Source organism: Rhinolophus ferrumequinum, chromosome 18 (genome assembly GCF_004115265.2).
Source record: "Rhinolophus ferrumequinum isolate MPI-CBG mRhiFer1 chromosome 18, mRhiFer1_v1.p, whole genome shotgun sequence".
Classification (NCBI taxonomy): domain Eukaryota; kingdom Metazoa; phylum Chordata; class Mammalia; order Chiroptera; family Rhinolophidae; genus Rhinolophus; species Rhinolophus ferrumequinum.
The window spans coordinates 54,370,014-54,390,935 of NC_046301.1; the positions used below are offsets into that span (position 1 = coordinate 54,370,014).

Consider the following 20,922-nt stretch of genomic DNA (forward strand, 5'->3'; position numbering starts at 1 on the left):
AAGTTTATGGCTTCAGGACAAATTCAATATATATACTGGGCTACGGGGCTAATTCTCACTGGATTTAAGTGTACCGTCATGGTAATTGTTTTCAAATGGTCACATTAGGTTTTTTGGGTGTTTTATTGTTTGTTTGTTTGTTTTGCATTAGTTCTTTATTCATTATTTCCTTGTATTCTGTCTTCTTGGGCTACATAATTTTTAGAACTCTATTTTATCTCTATTATTGGCTTATTAGCTATACTTCTTTTTTATTTTTGTTTTTTAGATGTAGCTCTAAGGTATATTTACAACACACAACTTCAACTTATTACCATGTATCTTCAAATACTTCACAACTTAACATATAAAACGAGTACCTTAAAATAGCATACTTTGTCTCTCCCCTTTCCATTTTTTGTGATAATATTGGCAAACATTTTACTTCTACGTATGTTATAAACCTCACATACATTGTTTCATTTTTGCTCTAGTAGTTAAATATCTCTCATGGATATTTTCTTTAACTGCCCAAGACTTTTGCATTTACCCTTTCTGAGCCCCCTCATTCTTTCATATAATTTCAAATTTCTGAATTTTTCTTGAGCCTAATGAACACCATTTAACAATGTAACATTCAGGTCTGCTCTATGTCCTTGATCAGTCTGTGAGCTATTTGTTATCTATTTATGGGATAAAGTATAGAATTTATGAGTAAGCTTTGAAAAAATTTTATTTTTATTAGTAATTTCTTATTGCTACATCATCTATGTACATGATCTTCTTTTCTGGTAACTGTAGAAATTGGAGGGAAAAACAAACAAAAACATCCCCCACCACAGATCGTTTTAGAATTACTTCCCTAAGGACTTGGCGTCCTCCACTGGATCCTCTATGTTTAATAGATAACAGGAAACAACACATGACGGGTTGTGTGTATTTTATTGGACAGGCCTCCTGGTAGCAGATAACCCTTTGCATACTTACCTGAACTCACAATCAGTGCATTCTGCTCTAAGGCAGTCTGAGAAAGGGAAGCTAACTCTGGGCTCAGAAAGAAGAGGGCATACATTTAAAGCACATCTGACCTGATTTTCTCACAAGAACACAGTGTTCCTAAGGTTTCTGGGAGAAAGATCAAACCACGCAGAGTGTCATCTCTCTCAGAAAACATTGAAGACAATCATTGTCTTTGGGAACAGGCACTTTGGACCCAATGCCACTATGGAATTGCTTGCATCTGTGAAACCAGGTCCATAGGGATTTCACCACCATTGTTTCCACTGGCATATATGCTTTAGCAGATTCCAAAACTCAAACTGAGATTAATGTTTCTGTAGAGCGTGCCTTCAGGAGCCCAGCAGAGATGTAAACCTCACTGTGAGCTCCACAATGTATCATTTCTTCAGTTGAGAATGCTTCTCGATTGTGTGCTATGTTATTTCTCCTATAGTTCCCCCTGCTTCTAATGCAATTTCTCTTAGTCATTCCATTATTTCTTTCAGGGGGAGTTCCGCCATTTTTATCGTCTTCTTGATTTGGACTCCTTCCTTTTTCTTTTAGTAGGGAAGTACGCTAGAAATAAGTGTCTTCTTTTTTATTTCTCTTTGCTTTCTGGCCCAAACATTTTTTTTTTTTTGTTTGTTTCCATGTATTTCTCTATATGGTCCTATGGGATCTGTCATAGTGAGAGATTTGAAAATACTGCATTTGAGTCTGTCAGAGATATTCACAGTTCAAACAAATATGTTCCACCTTGTCCTTGTGGATTTGAGTAATCCCACCCAGGGGCTATTCTTCCATTAGAACAATATCTAACCTATGCCCACGCATGATCCATCATTATCTTGCCTAGAATCCTTTTAGTATGTTTCATCTTGGCTGTGACTTCCCTCAGAATCTCAATTCTGTAGATTTCCTGGCGTGCGACTTGTGGTACAGAGGATAACTCCTTGACCACCTGTAATTACTGTCACTTTGAAATACATCCAGGGATTCCATGAGAATTTGATACTGCTCTTCTGTCTTTCTAACACACTTTATCCCCAAAATTTGCCTAAACACTTGATAGAGATCTATGAAATAGTATTCTTATTTTTTTGTATCCCTACCTTATTTATGTATGTATGTATGTATGTATGTATGTATGTATGTATGTATGTATGTATGTATGTGTTTGCCCAACTTCACATTTATGAGGTCAGGTCACATCCCTCTTCTGCTTAAAATCCTGTATGGCTCCCAATGTCACTCCAATTAAAAGCCAGTCTTGAGTGTCCTTCAAAACCATAACTGTTCTGATTTTGCAGTAGCTTCTTATCCTGTTACTCTTTCCAGGATGCAGACTCTACTCCAGCTGCACTCAGTGCTTACCGTTTTTTTTGCCCTTAAATGTTTGGTGTTGGTTATTCCCTCTGCCTGAAGAAACTTTCCAGATTTCCACAAGGCTCAGTTTCAACCTATATCAACTCTTTGGTTAAATGTCCCTTTCGCAATGAAGCCTATCTAGACTACACAATTTAAAATTGTAACTATTCCCTCACCTTCTCCAACTTGACATCTCTCTCAATTTTATCCATAGCACTATTTCCTTCTATCAAGTTGCATATACTATTTACACTGTTTTTGTTCCCTTCATATTTTAACATCTTTGAAATAGGCATACATTCTACAATGTATGGTTATAAAAAGCAATGTGTCTATGAAACAGGTGGATCTTTTTCTTTGTTAGTGGTATATAAATAATATCATATTAGATTTAATTAACTAAGGTAAATTATTTATTTAATACATTTGTAGTTTATTTGTAGTTTATTTTGAATCTGTCCCACGAGAGAAGATCCCTTCTCTCTCTCTCTCTCTCTCTCTCTCTCTCTCTCTCTCTCTCTCTCTCTCTCTCTCCCTCTCCCTCTCCCTCTCCCTCTCCCTCTCCCTCTCCCTCTTCCTCCCTTCTCCTCCTCCCTCCCTCCATCCCTCTCTCCCTCTCTGTTTTTAGATGCCCTAAACAATGCCTTGCGCAGCTATGACTGAATATATATTTGCTAAATTAATGCACATGAATAGATGAATAAACATTTCTCATTAGTTCCTGCTTTAGGATCCCTTTGAAGAATTACTCTAGTCTGCTCTCTGAGATTTTTCTACTCTCCTCTGCTGTTAGATTACTGGGGACTGTCTATGGTATTATTAAGTAGACAGCTAAAACATTTTCTCATTTTTTATTACTACCTTTGTTAAGAGCCGCCTCTCCATGGTATGTGTGTGTGTGTGTGTGTGTGTATTGGACTTCAAGGTCTAATTTTCCTTTTCATATCTGGTTGCTCTGTCTTCTAAGACATTCCCCTAAGTAAGTCTGACTTTTTCCAGTTTCATCAGTCTTTCTTCCTTTATGTTGTTCTCATTTTCTACTATTTGCATCCTGATGGAAAATTAAAGAATATTCTTTGAACTGCTTTAACTCCTCCTTGACATCCTAAACAAACCTAATTCTTAGAGACAGTGGAGGTATGGAAGTTTAATTGCTGTCTTAGGCTTTAAGTGTTTTTCTCTGTGCAGTCCTTGAGATTTATTTCTCTAAAATAACAGAACTTTTTGGGTCATATTTGTTTATTAATAAAATATGTGATTTTCCTTGGGTGAAGACATACTGTACATCTTTGCAATCTAAAACCACGATCAGAGTTTATATAAATAAGGAAATCAGAGTCCAGGTTTGCCCCGCTATCTGAAAGTAGAGCATTCTAAAATGTAGAAGCATTTACCTCAGTACTGATCTTGCTAATGGATTCACAAAATAAGTGGAGGCACAGTACAGATGCTCAGAGACACAGTTCAAAGCTCTGGCCCAGCTTGATGGTGATGTTGAGTGTCCACAGTGCCCAGGGAAGGGGCTTGGCAGGGCCACTCTGGCTGTTTTGGGTGCCCGCTGCCTCTTTAACAGCTCGCTGCAACACAAATGCTGAATGCCATTTTCGCTTTACACCTGTTTTCATAAAAAGGGAAAATCTTCTTTAGGATTTCTTTTGGTTAGCAAAAACTGGTACTGATGTTAGTCTTTAGTAAAAGAGAAGTGGTGTAATGTGAACTTTCTAAAAATGGGGAATACGTGTTCTTGTTACCACGTGGCAGTGGGCTAGTACCCCAGAGCGTTGGAACAAGCTGGTCTTTACAGCAAGTTAGCTCTGTAAGATGCTTTCTTTGTTTAACTAACGGTAGTTAATGGAATTTGGGTAGTCAGTCGGTACTGTCTACCTAGGGCTGCTACTGATACTTTAAATAATAATCTACACTTAGTCCTTTGTACCATTAATGGAAATTAGCTGCCTGGGCATTAGGAGAAAAAAAAAAAAGCACACACAAAATTGCTGCCCATAAACCTGGTTGAGAAACATAGCAAAACCACTTACCGATACCTAACAAAGGACCTATCTGTGCTTTAGCCTTGATGGAACTACCATACCAAAGTGTGCCTGTATAATTTGAAGGTGAACTATGACAGTTCATACACAGGGTGACCTGTCTCCTAAGGTCTGTATTTGTTAGACAAAACTCTGCCTGCAGAAACAGAACTATTCACTTGTGGGGAAAAAAATAGTCACTCCATGAGATCAAATCTAATTAGGCCATATCTATTAAAGCTTAAGGTCTAAAGCCCTGTGCTGAGTCTGCAGCATATAGAAGCCAACTTTCCTATTAAAAAAAAAAATGAAAATCAGCTCCAAGGCATTATGCCATCAGGGCTCATTTACCCACTGGAACCACTGCAAAAGTTGTGCTTCCTCCTTGTATTAGTGTGTCAATCACACTTCCTGTGAATTTTGTAAAGTTTCCTAAAGCATCCTATACTGGGCATTTAGGAGATTAGTAAATAACACCATTCTCTTATGATCTTGTCTTCTGAACCAATTGAGAGAAAAGATGCAAGAATGAGTCACATAAAAGACAAAATATTATCTGAATACAGAAAAGCTTCTTAGAGAACCTGGTTGAAATATAAAGCAATTATTTAACTGCCATAATTTAATTTCCCCCAAATCATAAACATTGCTGTAGACCTCAGTACTTGCAAACAGAGTCAATGCCAGTAATTTTTCCAAGAGAGTTGAAAAGACCGCATCTTCTTTGCAGGTAGACCCAGCATGTAAGAAGGGAGGAGCGAAATATGCTCAGTCTTTCTCAAAACAGATGCTCCATCCCTCGACTCAATTCAGGACTTAGTAAGAGCTGAGGAGAGGAAAACTCCTCTATAGGAATCGAATGGTGTGTGGAGTCTTTCATTAATAGGAACAAATCTCTCAGGTAAATGATGCATTCTCAGGTACCACTCTTCCTTATTGACCTATGATTCACTCATTCAGCCAGAATTAGTTTGTGGTTTAAATAAACACACTTACGTACTTTTGTGGGTAAGTGAATGTACTGAATCTTGTTTTCTTAAAAATAATTATAAAATTATTTTATAATTATAAAAATATACATAATTATAAAATTATTGTTCTTCATAAAATCATAATCTGATTATGTCCATACTCCTATTTCAATTAATATGACATGGCTTACTGGGCTTACATGGTTTACACAAGTCAACACCAGTGATATTTCACAGATTACTTCTGTGTATACAAGTACTGGGTAATGTTACGAAACACTCATGAGGTGGTCAGCACTTAAAGAACAGTATAATGGCTAATTAATGTAATGACACTTGTATAACAAGAGAGTCGAAAGAAGGTTAATGTGATAATGAGGCTTATTTGATCTTAAAGATTTAGCACGAGGGCACTCTCAAGATAGCTTAATTGGATTTTAAGCACTTTTTGCAATTTGCATGTGTACTTGTTAATCCATATGTTCTAAAAATAAATTTTACTTCATTTAAGTTAATGAATTTGCCTTATCTCTTTCCCTGTGTTGTTTTACTGTTACTGATGATGGAGTTTTCTTGAATTTTTCATTTTATGTGTATTATTTATGATTATTTCTTCCATATTCTGCTTAAATTATACTTTATTTCAAAAGAATAAAACATTTTAAAATTGAAAAACAATAGCTTAATATAATTCAGGCATTTATGACCAGTTATGACTGGACTTATTAACTAATTTTTATATCATTTACTACACTTTATTGTACCATACAGTATACCAGTAAATTTGGTTTCATTCTTTGACAACTGTGTCACTTTTAAATTTGACTAAAGGGAAAGAACATTTCAATTAATTTAACAATGAAATAGAACATCATTTGTAGCACTAATTTAGTCAATAGTATACTGTTTTCTGGAGCCCTGGGAAAATATAGGATTGTATTTTCACATTCTGTATTTAGGTTTTTATGAGTTCTCCAAATTAATGCCATTTTATGTTTTTCTTATGCTTTTGAGTATTATCATTAATTTACATGTTTTTATTACTCATTACTTATTTCTTTTTCAATGCAGTTTACTCTTGTAGCACATTAATTCTTAAAGTCATCAAGACAGGATTACTGGCATGGGTGGGTCTCTCATTTTCTCTGGTCTTTTTAAGTCAGATCCATTTTCTAAGGCTCAATTCATGTTCCATGTTTTACATGAAGGCATCAATGAATGCTGCAGCTCATAGTAATCTCTTCTCCCTCAGACATACTGCATTTCTAGATTTTTTTTTTCATTAGAAGTAATTAGATTTTCAAACCACTTTCCTTTTAATTTTTTAACCTATATGGAGCTTTGCAATTAGATATCCAAAGAACACGGGTCATATTTCCTAAATTCTTTGCTTTCTCTGTAGACTTACAAATAGGACGTAGTAAACAGATCTTTATCAATCTATTTTGTTTATTGAACAGGAAACTTTTTTTTAACATAATAAAGTAAATAATCACCTAAATGGTAGGTGGACTGGTGAAAGTTGGTTACTCTACATGTATCTATGTAGAGTATTTATGTCTCAAGATATACTCCCCCCACAGTGATGAAATCAGTGCTTGGACTAAACTCACAGCAGATTACGTCACTAATAAAACATTCTGGTGGCATAAACAAGGACATAGTTCTGACCCATACAGCCTTTTTGAAATTTGAGGTGTCAGATCAATCCAAAGAGGTGTGTGTGAAGTGCAAAAGGAAAACTATTTCAAAATGGGCCAAGAAGGCATCCCTGGCTTGCTTAAATTTTCTCTTATTAGGAGGATTGCCATTCATGTAGATAAATGACTATAGATGAGCGTCAGGGAGAAAGGTGAGGTCAGGAAAATAGCATTTTTTCCCCTCTAAAACCTACATATTGATTTATTTCAATATATTTATTGGGAATACGTTAAGTACAAAGGAGTTTTAATATAGTTTAGAATATTAGGCAAGCATACTTCTAAAAGTTTAATGCCAGTAAATTCCCCATATCAATCAAATACTATAAGATGTTATCATTATTGCTAATTATGATAAATATGACGGTGATGATGACAGACAAGATATACCAAATAAAAATGGAAAAGCAGTACAGATTGGAAAGCTCTGATTATTTTATTGTTAATAAGGTGGCCTGAGAAGTTCTTGGCTTCTGGCTCCCCATTTCTGGCTAATACAAATTAGTTTAAATAAACTTAGCCACAGGGGAGTAGGAGGTTTGCTATATACCAGAATCTCTAGTAACTTAGCGGTATGCTTCTGACAAAATATAGGTAATTTTGTCTCTCATATGTTTCATAAGGGAGTAACAATAGAATATACATCATTTGTGACTATCGGTAGTGCTCTATCACTGTTAATAGATAATTTATGGTATTAAATTTGGAGTTTCCTCCAACTCACTTTTTGATTTAAGACCCCTGATTATTTTAAAATAAAAACAAATAATATGCAAGCAAAACACCCAATGACAGTAACATCCTCACAACTAAACCGTCATCTTCCCCATAGACTGTACTCTAAGTCAGAATGTCTTAAAAAATGATAACAAAAAAAAGATTCCTTAGAAAGTGTCTAGGAAGTTTTGTGAATTATAACAATGTAACTGTTAATTACTATTGATAACATAGTGATTATTGTATATTAAAATTGTTAGTATCACTTTTGAAAGTGAATTTTTTAAAGTAATATCACCATGTCAAGGAAATAATAATTTGTTTATGGGAAGTTTTTTAGAAGGAAGAAAAATATATTATTTAATTAACTGATATTTTTAACAAATATTTTAAGTTATAGTGTAACAAAACTATATGGTAAATAGTAGTGCCATCTATTGATAAAATTGAAAATTACAGTTTCTTCTTAAGGAAAACTAAGACTTTCACATTTATAGAAATATATGTACAAAACTGACGATTATTTTGTGATTATTGTAAATTATTATTGTATCATATTAAATACTAGAACAGGGTTAAAAATAATATGTGTGCATATGTACACATGTGTATATGTATGTGTGTATGCATATATGATTAATAATGTGATACTTCTAATAATACATGTTGATTATTAGTTTAGGTTTAGTTAGGCTGACTGTAATTCATTTGAATACTAATAAGTTTAATCAACAAAAACAATAAGTTTGACATTAAGTACTTATTTTCTGCTAAAAAACTAAACAATAAATACTTGTATGGTAGAAGATGAATCATGTCCCATTTTTATTCATTCTGTTGTAATATGCAGAAAATAGTTTAATAAGTAAAATTGTGCATATTTACCTTTCAGTACCTTATTCTGATTATTTTAATATTTTTATTTTCTTTTTAATTTTTGTTCGATTATATGTAATCATAGACTACTACTTGTAAAACTCTTAGCTTAGATTTTCAATAGTTTTAAATTGTACCTTTAGTTTTTCCAAATTTGCTCAGAACACCTGGCTAGAACAATCTATGTGCTGTCTGGTCAAATTGTCAGGGTGATACTGGATAGTTTAGAACAGGGGTGTCCAAACTGCACCCCGCGGGCCAACTGTGGCCCGCGATCCATTTTTTATTGGCCCACAGCAAATTCCAAAAATATATTTAGTTTACTTAAATATACCAGGTGAGGCAATACGTACTTCACCTCGAGTGAGAGGCCCGGCTGTTTGTGTATTTTACTGCTTATGGCCCTTGGTGAAAAATGTTGAAAAAAGTTTGGACACCCCTGGTTTAGAAGATTTAGATTTGTAAAGATATATAATTAAGGGACAAGACTGCAGATCTTTAAAGGTGTATACTAATTAAGAACAAAACTACGAGAAGAAAGGAGCAGAAAGCAGTGGTGATATCAAATGACCTCTAAGGTCTGATCAGATTACGTGTTATAGGTGACACATGCCACAGCATTAACAGGTGCAGCAGAGGGTTTGAAATGATGTGACAGACAAGAGCAGCAAACTATAAAAACAAGCACAGCCTTATTAAGGAGGAACTAAAAGTGGAGGCCGGGGGGAAATCACAGCCAACTTTGGCATATTATGATGGTGACTGTTAGGAAATGAACCTGATATTAAATTAACTCATTCATTCATTTACTCACACATATGTAATTTACCTATTTTATAACTGTAGGTTGAGATTTATTATATATTGAGAATCCAGTAGTGAACAAATAATGCCGTAGTTATATTCTTTGAAAAGCTTATTGTCATTCTTGATGCTAGTCCAACCTCCCGTATATCGAGTAAAAACTGCCTATTTCTCAAATATAACAACAAACAATCAAACAAACAAAAAAAACAAACAAAGAACAAAAAAACTTTTCTGCCATTGGTCTGATCATATGACGAATAAAGAAATTTATGATGAGAAAACTATAATAGGACTGTGAAGATACAATAATCAAGATGGTGTGATAGATACTGACCTAGGATAAGCATGTACATCAGTGGGACAGAATTGAGAGAATTGGAGAAAGGGGAAAGAATGTTAAGTGGGAAAGAGCAAGGGAAACACAAACCTGTGAGCATGAACTGGAACCCACGAGATTTGTCTGGTACCCATATCAATTCTCACTGCCTCCAAACTCCATGAGGTTAGTGTCCTGAGATTCTGGCTCTCTTTTGTAAGAACTAACTGCATACCATGCCGAGGGATTGACAAAGCCAAAAGGGATTTGGAGCAGTTGCAGGCTTAGCTGCTGCCCCACATCAACCAACCAAATGAGCCCCAAATAAGCAGCTGTATATGCGAGCTACAAAATCACACAGGGACCCTACCCCAACATTTAAAAATGGGTTTACTTGTGCCCATCAAACCTTGGACAAAATTAAAGTAACTCTTATGACCTATCTTCACTGAAAACATACAAGAGAGGGAATTCTTGGAAATGTAATTCAGCCAAATTGAATTACAGAGCCACTCTTATTATTTTATTTTTACTTTTTCTTCACATAGATGGTAACATACTGTACTCACTGTTCTCCCTTCCCCCCTTATTTTTTTTGCTTTTTTTGAGCTATGATATGTTATAATTCTCATATCATAAATCATATTGTATGTCTTATCTCATGATATGATATAATTCACATATCATGAATCATATCTCATATCTTATAGCATGATACGATATAATTCTTATATAATAAAAATCACCCTTTTAAGGTATACAGTTCAGTGTCGTTTTGATGTATTCCCAGAATAGTACAACCTTCCCCACTAATTCCACAATGTTTTCACTACCTCAAAAAATAACACTGTACGAAGTAGCAGTCACTTATCATTTACCCCCAACCCTCTAGCTCATGGCAACCACTAATCTACTTTCTGTTTCTATGGATTTGCCTATTCTCACACTTTACATCCATCTTTCCTTTTTGATTGCCCTGTAGACTTCAAGCTCTCCAGAATCAAACAAGAAGACAATAGCCTCCCTGAGGCTGTTTATTCAGATCATACCATACAATTGTGTAAGGTCAAATTCCTATAACAAATCCAGATAAGTAGGTAGGTAGATAGATAGGTAGGTAGGTAGGTAGGTAGGTAGATAGATATATAAATACATAGATAAATAAATGGATAGACAGATAAATGCATAGATGGATGAAAGATAGATAGAATCTACATATAATGCATATAATTATAACTATATCCATGTCTAGGTAGCTATATGTAGATAGTGATGTTGAATAAAAATGTGCAACTATAACATTAATAGAAAAACTGGGAGGCAAATGAAGAAAGAGAAAAAAGATACTAAGGACAAAAAGGAGGAACATAGAAGAGAAAAAGAAGGAGGGAGAAAAGTTGTCAGTGAAGGAAAAAGCAGAAGGGAAGGAAGAAAAGGAAGAGGAGGAAAAGCAATAAAATAGGGGAAGGAGGAGTCAAAGTAGGAGGAGAAAGAAAGGAGCACATGATAATGTGGAAACATTCATACAGGTGTTTAAGAAAGTACTGGTAAGATTCCAAATTCTGAGCGGCAAGTGAAGACCAGATTTAAAAAAAAAACAAAAACAACAAAAAAACACGACATTTTATGTGAAGTAGTTTAAATATTATTCCCCAAAAAAATAAAAAGAAGTGATGTAATAAAGGACATTCAGTATATTAGCGGTAACATCTGACTTTCAATTTAAAAATAATTTTTGTAGTTATATGGATAATAGATTTCTGCAGGGCTGTGGGAGAAAGGTCAGTTAAGAGATTTTTGTATTATCAAAGACTACAAATTGTGAACTCTCTAACTTTAGTAAAACCCTAAACTTAAGGTAGAAAAAAAAAGGATGCATTTGAAGGAAAATTAAGGATAAATAGGTTAAAGTAAATAATTTTATTTTGGATTGATTGGAAGGGTTGCTAATGAATTAGAGGTACTGATGACTCAGTTTTCTAATTTGGCTAGATATTCTGATTAATGTTGGTGGTGACGTTATTTGCAAATAAACTTACAGGAAGCATACCATTTTTGAGTAGAATATGGCATTCCCTTGAGAGATAACCTACACTGGTTGTGGGTGTCAGCAACAACCACTAGGGGTATGATAAAACAAACAAACACTCCTGCTTAGTCAGGGCACACATTAGCAGTGAGATATGTGAAGAGAAGTCCTGGGAAACCAGAACTGTGAGAATGAAGAGAGTGTGAAGGGACCAGGAACAAGGGATTGTCTGAGAACATCAGCGTGGCATTTGGATTGTTTCCGTCGGATGACTCGTTTCCTCTGAGCTTCTCAGGATGGACTTCTCTCCACTACTGAAACAAATCCTGATTTAGTGAAGATGGATCGATGATACTTTCATTAAACTTTTTGAGATAACCATAGATTCGTATGCAGTTTTAAGAAATGGTACAAAAAATACCCTTGGAACCTTCTACCCATTTTCTCTCATAAGTAACATCTTGCAAAACTATAGTACAACTTAAGAACCAACATGTTGCAATTGACACAGCCAAGATACAGAACAGTCCCATTACCACAAGGATCCCTAACATTGTGCTTTTATAGCCACACTCATTTCTCTCCTGTCCTCACCCCCTCATTAACCCCTGGCAACTGCTAATATGTTCTTCCTTTCTATGATTTATTTCAACAATGTTACACAGATGTAATAATACAGTATGCATCCTCTTGGGGTTGGCTTTTTTTTTTTTCCACTCAGCACAATTATCTGGAGATTCATCTATGTTGTGTGTAATGTGTGCCCTTTTATTGCTGAATAGTATTTCATGATATAGATATCACAGGGTTTGTTTAACCATTTACCTAGTGAAGGATATCTGGGATGATTCCAGTTTTTGTCAATTACAAATAAAGCTGCAAAAAAATATTCATGTATAGGTTTTGATGTGAACTTAAATGTGTATGTCTCTGGGATAAATACTTGGAGTTTAATTGCTGATTTGTATTATAGTTGCATGTTTAGTTGTTTGTTTTTCTTTTAACTGACACAGTCCCTGTACCATTATATAGTATCACTAGCAATGTATGAGTGATTCAATTTCTTTGCATCCTTGCCAACAATTGGCATCGTCACTATTTTTATTTTAGCCATTCTGATAGGCGTGTAGAGATAGCTTATCATCAAATTAATTTGCATTTACTTCAGGGCTAATAAAGCCAAAGATCGTTTCGTGGAATAATTTTCCATGCATATCATCATCATACTAGTATTATCACCATGAATGTTTTTGTTATATCTTCTGTTGTGTTTCAGAGAGTATTTCTGAAAACAATGGCTTTTGAGACTTCAAAATTGGGCATTCAAAGAACTTTAAGGATCTGTGGAGTAGATCTTAGTGAATTAGTATGAACTGCTGCCACTTTCAAAAGAACTTAAAAAGTTGTGTTGTTTTTTTTTTTTTTTACAATACCATAAGATAAATAGGAAGAATCAAAAAAAAAAAATCGCAAACTTTTATGACCATAAGGATGTTGCTGTTAATTTATATTTTGCCTCCAACATTTGTTGCATCCTCTGCACTTTTATGAAGGCTGTAATAATGGGATCAGAGAGTTTTGTAATATTGACAAGAGGCAGCGTGAAAGTCATGAATATAAAAAAGACTGCTTTGGGACAAAGTTAAAGAGAAATTGATGGCTTTAATAATGTCAGAGACAAAAGGCATTGGACAAGCTCAGTAGCATTTAAAATATTTATTAAACCCAGTCCGTAATTTTTCATAGGAAAGCTGCTTTAATGACGAAGGAAGTCATAATACAAACAGAACAATCCAGATGCCACTGTGAGTCAGCACTACTTCAGACACATTTATATTCTTACCCTCAAGCTTTCATAGAGCTTTTTCTCACAGTTGCAGCTGTGTGAATAATTTGTGGAACAGCAGTGATAGAAGCCTTCAAAAGAATACAAGATAATGGCATCAAGAAAAAGGAAAAAGAAAAATACCCATGTTTACTTGTTTACATACCTGTGACCTGAAGATTCCCCTTAAACTTATTTTTGTTTTCAGCTAGAATGAAGTCAATGTATTGGGTCAGTGATCTCTGCCTCTTGACTCTAAAAGCAGGCTTCTACCCGGATTATACTGTGTCCATACTTTCTGGCAATAGTGCAGAAACTTCTAAAGAAAGATTACAAAATGAAAGTGGAAAGATGAAAAAAAAAAGAAAAAAGCAGGGCTCAGTATTATAGAGATCTATTTTTTCCATTATATCCTTTCTAATGTTCCATGAGGAGGATTATGAGATTAAAATAATTCTATCAGGTTCTTCTAAATATTGAGAAAAGCAATGATATATTCTAATAAAATGAAATTATTATGGGCCTTTGAGAAATATATCCATCAGCCTTCACCTGGTTTTATATGTATCTATTATTATTATTATTATTAAATACTTCATTATTTTGAACTGTTAAATATTTACAAATGATTCTGTATAAAATCCAAAGTTTCCAGAAAGAAAGACCTAAGAAAATATAATTATACTAATAACACTTATCTACTTTTTTGATTTCTACATTTAATATTTTTAGTATCAGAACCCCATTTCCATATCTAATTTCTATTAGCCTTATGTATATATCCTGAGAGTAACTCATCCTCCATATACAGTTTCCAATTATTTACACTTTATGCTCTAAGCGCTGTTAGATAAATGAAATACAAAATTATTATATTAGTTAAATTTACTCACGTAGTGATATTGTTTATTTTAACTACATGATAGAAAAAAGTATTTTAGCTTCCTTGAGAAGTTTCATCTATTTGAGATGAATTACTAATACTTCCCCAAAATATTATAAGTGCACTGATGATTTATTTGACCTTTACATTTTAAAATAGAATTTTTCAAGGATCTCAAATATACCTCACATATTACTGCTGAAAGCCTAATTCAGAATTTATATTCAATTCTAAGTAGTTAAATCCCAGTATATACTTCTATGGGGACCTTTCTTTTATGATCAGTACCAGATAAGACAATTTAAGCCAAGAATGCATTTTTTTCCAATGCTCCATTTGGTTAATTTCAAAACCTGAACTCAGTACTCAAACAACAGGTTAATATATAAAAGAGAGCACATGAGAAATGAAGAGGGAAAGTCACAATGTGCTACACTCAGAAGTTGCTCAATAAATATTTATAAATTGTTCTCTTAAAACTCAAATGAACAAATCAGATTTTATACTTTGCTTAAATTTTGTTCATGAATAAAATTTATATGCTTACATCTTCTTGTATTTCTTCCATTTTAAGTGACAGAAACTAATTTAGTCATATTTTGTAGAATAAAATAAAATAATATGTAATCTCAACTATTTAAATGTTTGTGTGTATATATATGTATATATATGTGTGTGTGTATATATATATAATATTACATTATTTGATATTAATATTTGACCTTATTTGGTAATATTATACCACATAAAGCCAATCAGTTTAAATTGCTTCCTGAGTTAGTGACATTGAATATCATTAGGAAATTTTCAGAGTATATAGACACTTATTTTTGAATATCATCTTTTGCTTACAATATCAGGAGCCTTATTTAAAGATTTTCATGATACTACATATGAATTGGATTCTAAACTCGTTGGTGTTCTTCATCAGTTTCTCTTTTCCTGCACTGCCAATAGAAAGGAAAGACAAGTTCATAGAGTGTACTTCCTAACTAAAAACGACTATAACAAATGGCTTGAAATGTTCTCTGGAGGATTATTGACTTTTTAATTCAGGCTGCCATCAGTCCTCATTTATATTTCATAATATGTATCCTGGGAAAAATAACCTACTTTTAAATGTGTAGCTTATCATTGAGGTTAAATAGTTGTTATGCCAATCACTTATCCTTCAATTCTATATGAGTTAAGCGAGATTTTTCAATCACTTGATACCAATATACTAAGTGAAAAGCATATTATATGAGAGTATTATTTATATATACAAATATATGTGTGTGTGTATATATATATATATATATATATATATATACACACACACACACATATATAATGTATTTGGGTATAAAAGTTCAATATGAAAAAAATTATTATCACTGTTTTTAGTTCATGCACAAGTGTATCAATAAAGTAGAAACAGCTAGGAATGCCAGGGGAATTGAATATCTTATTTGAAAGTTGACCTTTGGGGATTATCAGTGACAAAATATGTGACTAATATAATATCTATATTTTTATGGTAGCTATTGTTATTAATAATTAACACTATATAGATTATTTTATTTAATCCCTACAACAACCCTATGAGGAAGGTACTGGGGTTATTCCTATTTTATATATGAGGAAACGGTGGTCGAGAGTGGTTTCTCAACTCAGTCAAGGCCATAAAACTATTGAATGATGTACCATCCATTGTCATCATTGAGTTGATTCATGTGCTCGTGTTGTATTGATATATCTGAAGATATATATTTTCAGATATATTTAGTTTGTGTCAATTTTTTGCTCTTCCACAGACTGTTACAAGAAGCATTGATCCTTGCTTTGGTTATAAGGTCTATGACAAGATACCCTTGCGTTTACTGAATATGCATTAAGAGTAGTTATCCATTTTGGCTTTCTATATAAGTCTTTTTTAAAAGCTTATCTCCTAACTCTGTAAGAGATTAGGTCTGAGGACTTCAAAGAGTCTCTTTACTCCAGATTTTATGGTGAATCTAGTTTTGCTGGAAGTATATTAACATATGTCTTTAAAAAGTTATTTATTTGAACTTCCAATATAATAAAATGCTACTAAAACTACTCTGTGCTAGATATATCAAAACAGCATAAACACACGCTCTACATCACCAGCAAGACTGGTATAGAAATATTATGAAGACTATTTTTGAAAATTGTATTAGATATTTCAAAATAAACTATTTAAGTAGTCATAAAGGGGGGAAAAAAACAAAACAAAACATCTGATCTTGGTTTTACTCCTCGTTGTTGTTGTACATGTTTGTTAGTGTGTATTATGTTTCTTTTGAATTATATTTAGGAGAGGGGGAAGGGTATAGCAGACTTCTCGTGCTCCGAACTTTGGAAGTGTGTTATTGTTCTGTCGCTGGAACTATTAAAAGCAACACAAGGTAAAGTCCCAGCTGTGGACTCAAAGGACAACTGGACCTTTCTGAAGACCCCTCCTGCTCTCTTTGTCGCTGTGTTATAGCTGACATGATTCTAGTTTAAGATCTCCAGTGTGCAGGCAAAAAAGGGGACTCAGAGGCCATTGGGATGACAGGATGACTTGATGGCTTCAACAAGTATGTTGGTTTGCATTGCTTTTATAATTTCAGTAACTCTGGAATGCCAACACGTATTCATTAGTCAATCAAATTTGTGTATAGAATGGCTCCTCCAGTCACTTAAAGGATGAGTGGTAAAATTAACTTTTGACTGGATTTGAGACCTTAGAAGAGTCTCAGAATGGTGACTAAGCTTGCATCTTTCATTGGCGTTCTAATGGGTGAAATTAAAAGACATCAGGTAGTTCAAAGCATATACATTAACCAAAGTGCAGGGTGGTTCAGGTGAACAAAATTTTGCCCATTGTCTTTTGCTAAGATAGGTCCTGCAGACAATTCTTCAATTGAGAACCAGAGTGTGTTTCCTGGTTTACCAAGTCATATTCTTATTAAGGCAAATTCGGGGTACGTGTGCTTCCATGGTCATACTAAACAGCAAATGCAAAGTGTGAGTGTGAAGAAAGAAGAAATAAGTGTGATGTAACACACATCCTGTGGACCACTTCTTCATATTCTCAGGTTTAGTAGTCACTCAGCTATGTAAGGGGCTACAATGATTAAATAAGGCAAAACCCTTCTATAAAGGAATATGTGTGTATATACATATATATACACATATTCCTTTTTGTGTCTGTGTGTATATATACATATATATGTACATATTTACATATATATAATGTAAAGTATATATATACATATGTACCTTAAAACTTAGTGGCTTAAAGAACAACATTTATTATCTTAAGAGATAACAGTAAAACAGAAATATGAAATAATAGAGAAATGAGATAATAAAAACATTGAAAACAGCTTAGCAATGTGGTTCTGATATGAGATCCTTTATGAGGTTGTGTTTAGCATATTAGCCAAGGCTGCAGTCATCTGAAAGCTTAATTGAGGCTGGAGAATTTACTTCCGAGAGGACCCACTCATGTACCTATTTGTTCTTTGTTGGCTGTTGACATGGGACCTTTCTTGTTTACTTGACACCCAGTTATCTACAGAAGGATGATTATCTTTATGACACAGCAGCTGGTTTCTGCAGGAGCAAATGATCCAAAAGAGAGCTAGGGAAATGCTGTAGTTCCTTTTATGAGATATTTGGTATCTCACGGTATCACTGCCATATTACATTTGTTAATCATGACTCATTAAATCCAGCCCACATGTAAGATGAGGAGAATTCCTCATCTTATCCATCTATCACTGACAGTTTTTACCCTTTTGAAGCTAGGAGTATCAGAGGATTTGTACAGCTATTTTAACACTATCAAAGAAATGCACTCCCTCTGTTTTCTAGAAGAGTTTATGTAAGATTGGTATTCTTTATTTCTTTATTTTTAGCTTGGTAAAATTCTGTAGTTTTGAAAATTCTATTCGAAGTTTTCTTTGCATAAAGATTTTTAATGTATTAAATTTCTGTAAATCTTCTAAGATTTTTATGTCGATTTTGTACTACTTTTTGGGTAGGTTCTGCTGGAAGTTTGAGTTTCTAAAAATATGTTTATTTTATTTAATGTATTGAGGTGCAGTTGACTATAAAGTGTCTTTAGTTTCTGTAATTCCTGTAAGAATTTAGCTATCAGTCTGACTTTCATTCTTTTGTGTTTTTTAACATTTGTGTGTGTGTTTATGTGTGTGTATGTGTGTGTGAATACTTAAGTTCTATTTTCTTAGCAAATTTCAATTATACAATACAGTGTTATCAACTATAGTCACTATGCTATAAATTATATCCTCAGATCTTATCCATCTTATACCTGACAGTTTGTACCCTTTGACCATTTTATATTTTATTTTTCCCTCTGTCTGGCTTATTTAATCTAGCATAATATCCTCTGTGTCATCCATGTTGTTGAAAATGACAGGATGTCTTTCCTTTTTAAGGCTGAATAATAGTCCATGATGTATATACACCACATTTTTATTTATTTATTCATTCATTCATTGATAGACAGGTTGTTTCCATACATTGGCTATTGTGAATAATGCTGTTAGGAACATGGGAGTATAGATATTTTTTTGAGACAATGATTTTGTTCCCTTTGGATGTATAGTACAGAATGGGATTACAGGATCATAAGGTAATTCTATTTTTTGTTTGTTTATTTGTTTTTGTTGTTACTGTAGGAAGTCCTAACCAGTCAAATTTGGAACATACTTGCTTTTAATACACATCAGATTTTCTTTCCTATTATCTAAATTCAGTGGCCAATAGAGACAAAGTTCAGCCAGGTTGATTAGGGGCTGCATGAAGTATAAAGAGCACTGGCCGAGGAATCAGAGACTCACGGATTATAGTCTCACCTCTGGGCTCTAAAAAGCTGTGATGTGGGGGAAGGATTATACCTTTTTGTGACTCGTCTTTAAATCAACATGACTGAAGGCTTCAGTACAAACATTCTAAGCTGTCTATGAATATATTATCGTTTTCACTTTTCAAGTAGTGCTGCTGATGATATTATTTCCTACCATCAGAATGATTGACACATATCACAGAGTAAAAGTAGACATAAATCAAACCTCATTTTTACTGAAGAGAATATTGAGGCTAAAGTTCAGGAGCAATTTGTATTAGTTCTATTTTTAATTCCTTGAGGAACTTGCATACTGTTTTCCATAGAAGCTGTACCAGTTCACGTCCCCACTAACACCCTTGCTGGTACTTATCTATTGTCTTTTTGACAACAGACAACCTAACAGATGTGAAGTGATATCTCTTTGTGGTTTTGATTTGCATTTCCCTGATGATCAGGGTGATGTTGAACACCTTGTCATGCACCTGTTGGGCATTGTATGTTTTCTTTGAAAAATGTCTATTTAGGTCCCTTGCCCATTTTTTAATTGGGTTATTTTATTTTTTTTATTAAGTTGTATGAATTCCTTGTATATCTTGGATATTAACTTTTTATCGAACATGTCGTTTATCAATATTTTCTCCTATTCTCTGGTGGCCTTTTTATTTTGTTGATGCATTCCTTTGCTGGACTCTGCCTTGTAGTTGCTGAGTTGTAACAGTTTATCATATAGTCTCTTAACAGATATAATTTACAGTTGTTCCCACTATGTCACTTGTGTTTATACTTTCTTGGAAGTGTTCTTTGATGCATCAAATATTTCAATTTTGATGAAGTCCAATTTGTCTATTATTCTTTGTTGCTTATGTTTTAGGGTCATAGCTAAGAAACCATGGTCAAATACAAGGTTAAGATTTACCCCTATATTTCCTCCTGAATTTTATTGTTTTAGTTTCTACATTTAGGTCTTTGGTTCATTTTGAGTTAGTTTTTACATATGATGTGAGGGAGGGGCCCAGGTTAATTGTTTTGCAGGCAGATATCCAATTGTTCCAACATTAATTCTTGAAATGACTATTTCTTGGCATCCTTCCTGAAAATCAGTTGATCATATATGTGTAGGTTGATTTCTGCCTTCCCAACTTATTCCACAGATTTATGTTTTTATCCTTGCCAGTACCACATTGTTTTGATTACTGTAGTTTTGTAGAGTGAAAGTTGAGAAGCATGAGACTTTTAGTTTTGTTCTCATTTTTCAACACTGTTTTGCCTTTTTGAGGGCCGTTGCAACTCCATTTGAATGTGAGGATTAGCTCTACCAGTTCTACAAAATTGCTGTTGGATATTTGATAGGGATTGCATTGTATCTGCAGATTAATTTTGGAGTATTTTCACTTTACCAATAATAATCCTTACCAGTTCTTACTAACTTACCAATTAATTATTTCAACTTATGAACATATGATGTCTTTTACATTTTTTTTTTTTATTATTCTTTGACAACATTTTTAGTGACTGAAGCAGGATGTCCCAGGGTCAGCTTGTATTTTTCCCTAGC

The 20,922-nt window shown here is 33.8% G+C and overlaps 1 protein-coding gene across 1 annotated transcript in view; it reads left to right on the top strand.

Annotated features, from left to right (window-relative positions):
* The window catches only part of FSTL5 (follistatin like 5), a 631,294-nt gene that overhangs the window by 478,310 nt on the left and 132,062 nt on the right, over window positions 1-20,922 (top strand). The window lies entirely within an intron of this gene.